General features: G+C 43.9%; 1 protein-coding gene across 1 annotated transcript in view; it reads left to right on the top strand.

Annotated features, from left to right (window-relative positions):
• LOC103603350 (cytoplasmic aconitate hydratase) overlaps positions 1-3437 on the top strand; it is a 57900-nt gene that overhangs the window by 20570 nt on the left and 33893 nt on the right. The window contains exon 2 of the mRNA XM_008587843.1: positions 2566-2665. The gene's annotated coding sequence lies outside the window, so the exon portion shown is untranslated. The remainder of the gene's footprint in view (positions 1-2565; positions 2666-3437) is intronic.

Below are 3437 nucleotides of genomic sequence, written 5' to 3'. Positions count from 1 at the left end.
TCACATCATGGGCATGAGGGTGAGTGACAATTAGCTCTGTATCTCATGAATGCAATAGATAGATAGATAGATAGATAGGCAGAAAGAAGGGAGAGAGAGAGAGAGAGAGAGAAATTCCTGACCATAAGAAAAAATAAATACATTCCAGAGTCCTCTAGGCTTAGATGCAGGGACTGTTTTCCAACTTCTAAGCGAAACCAATGTTTGGTTGCCAGAACATTGCTGCTGTTGCTTTCTACTGACCTGTGGCTTAGTAAAGAGTAGCAGGGACATGTGACAATGCTTGGCTCAGCCCTGGTTGCTGGGGGGACCCCAGGGAAGAAGTAACAGCAACTCCAGCATTCGGAGCTGAGTCTCTCCTGGCAGGATTTCTCGTGGCTCTGTCGAGCCCTGGGGCTGGTGGGTGACCTCCAGCTGGCATCGCCTTCAGAGCAGGAGTTGCTGCACCTAAAGAGGTGGTTTGGGGTGTTGGAAAGAGCTGGGGTTCAAAACCTAGTTGTTTCTTTTACTAGCTGTATGCCCTTGGGCAAGTTTTTCCATCCCTCTGAGCTTCAGCTTCCTCAGGTGTGAAAAAGGAATCATGATACGCTTTCCTTCAGGGAGGTGTTGCCAGGATTCGTGGTGGTGTAAAGCATTTAGCACATTCTGGTCTTAGAAAGTAGTAATGGGTTCCTCTCTTTCCAGACTTCTGCAAGTGGAATTTGCTTCATTAATATAGTGAAACTAGACAATTATCTAATTTCCAAGGAAAAAGGGAGGCAGATGGTGGTGCACTTTAAAACAAGCCATTTTCTACAAGAGCCACCATATTGATCACGATGTCCATCCTGAGATACCAGCTGACTTTGTAGGGTGGTGGGAATAGCAAGAATTGTGGGAGGCTTCCTGAGTGATCTGTAGGGCATCTGTAAGCTACCCGGAAATGAATCAACACATTTGGTCTTCACTGCATAATGGCAGATAGGGGTACAACTTAGCAACTGGTTTAACCATAAAGTTTTGGCAGACTCAGGGCACCTGGCCCCTTCACAACTTGACACAGAGCTAGGGCTGATTCAGAGACTTTAGCTCCCTAAAGAGGTAAATGACCCTTCTCGCTCAGTCCTGCGAGTTTCCCACCACTTGCGCTGGTGCAGAGATTCTGAAATGTCCCGCAGCCTCTGTGGACACACTGTTCTGTTGATCCGCCTTTTCAGGGAGGCCCAACAGCAGTTTTACTGTTGCAGTTGCTACTGTTTAGGGCTGAGAAGTTTAGTCTGGGTGCTGTGGCCTGGGTGACAAATCAAAGGGAGAGTAGCACTATTGCTTCTTTAAATATACATCTTCAGAATTCCAGTGGAATTGTTAGTCTTATTCTCTGATCCCACAGATTTGTAGACTTCTCCTTCTGCAGACAAGCTAGCATGTTTCTTACTCAACAGAGTATTTATAGGTATTTTCCTCCTGACTGGCTGCTCATTTAGTGGGAATTAATGACAAATCTCTTGCATTTGTGCGGCACTTTATCTTATAAAGCACTCTCACCTCAAAAACTAAAGCCACCTTCTTCCCTCCCAAAGGAGTCCTAACAGCCCTCAATCCTCCACACCTGGAGTTAAGTTCTATATCTTCTCCCCTTTGATTATTCCCCATTCACTCAGCGGCCATTTTCTTGAAATTTTGCCTCTTCCGTTTTTAATCCATCCCCCTCTTTTTCTATTTCAGTTTCTGACACTCAGTTGCCCTCCCAGGTTACCTGTCACCTCTGGTCAAATAGGGACCACAGGTGTGTTTGGTTTGGCCATCATGCCACAGACCCACACAGTTAGTCTAGAAAAATTTAATTGCCAACTTTTATAAACCAGGAGAGTTCATATAAAAATTCGTATTATCAGGCTCACTTGAAAAACTGGATGATCTGTCAGCACTGGGCAGGCAGGCGTTCCTGCCTGCAGCTCTGCCCCCCTTGGTGGGCACATGCTGCCCAGGCTGCCTAATCCCTGTGCAACCTGCTCCACTTGTCCAGGTTCCCTTCCTGAGCCCTGGAGGCACTTTGATGGTGACTCCTGTTTTAGAATGTGCCCCTCCCCTTTCCTGCATCTTCCTGCTGTCTCACTGCTTCCTGAGTGAATTGCAAGCCCCTCGCCTGACATTCCACAGTGTCCAGCAGTGGTTCTCAAACTGAACGTGTGTTAGAATCACCTGGGAGGTTAAAGGTGGTGATTCCTGCCACCTCCCCCATCCATTCTGATTTAGTAGTTCAAGGAAGGGGGAGTGGAGACCCAGGAATGTGCATTTTTAACAAGAAAATCCCCAGGTAATTCTAATGCAGATGGCCCAGGATGTAGATGTTTTTATACTTTTATAAACACAGTATCTCCCAGCGACCTTTGCTATTCTTTCTTTAGTTTCAGTTCCCAAACTCCTAGAGTAGGAAGTCATTTGGCCCAGACTGGATCAGATACCTTCCCTCTCTCCCACATTTGGCATCTGCTCCAGACTTGGGGAGAGTAGCAATTCCTAGGAAAGAGGCAGTGGACAGACACCTCGTTTTTTTCCTCTACATTGTCTTGTGCCTTTTTACAGGTACCCAGTGGCTTGTCCTGTCGCCTGCAGCACTGGTAATCCAGGAAGACAAAAGGCTTCTTCTCAATCAACTGCTTCTCCCCAGAACTTCCTAATACAGGTTGAGTATCCCTTTTCCAAAATGCTTGGGACCACAAGTGTCTCAGATTTTTGAATACTGTTTGCAAAATACGTACCAGTTGAGCGTCCCTAATCCAAAATCTGAAATCTTCCAGTGAACATTACCTTTGAGCTTCATGTTGGCACTCAAAAAGTTTCAGATTTTACAGCATTTCGGATTTTGGATTTTCAGATTTGGGATGCCCAACCTGTACTGGATTTTGGACAGAGGACCTGTGCAAATATCTATTTCTTTTAAAAATTTAACTAGTTTTTTTAAAAGTTATATGTGTACACAGCTAAAAATGCAAACAATATTAAAGGATATACAGTGAAAACTGAGTGTTTCTCACAGTCCTGACTTCTAGATCCCTGTCCCTCTTTAAGTAACGCCAGACAGACCTTTTGGGCTGTTAATGAAGATATGGTCCTGTCCGTAGAGACAAGGCACACTTCTAACTTTTTATCCTTTTTCTATACACAGTGCTATACACAAGGCACACTTCTAACTTTTTATCCTTTTTCTATACACAGTGCTATACACAAGGCACACTTCTAACTTTTTATCCTTTTTCTATACACAGTGCTTTTCATTTTATGGTAATATATTGATCATTCCATATCAGTCATTCCATTAATATGTTGAATATTTAAATAATATTTACTCATAAAAAAACCCCTGGGATTGAGTAGGGAAATGTTAACTGTTCTTCTCTTAAAATTAAGAATATTGCAGAATGGATTGATTAAAGGATTTTTGCCCAAGAAGTAGA

The sequence above is a fragment of the Galeopterus variegatus genome, unplaced genomic scaffold (genome assembly GCF_000696425.1).
Source record: "Galeopterus variegatus unplaced genomic scaffold, G_variegatus-3.0.2 Scaffold4568, whole genome shotgun sequence".
Taxonomy (NCBI): Eukaryota; Metazoa; Chordata; class Mammalia; order Dermoptera; family Cynocephalidae; genus Galeopterus; species Galeopterus variegatus.
This window is presented reverse-complemented; position numbering and strand designations above follow the sequence as displayed.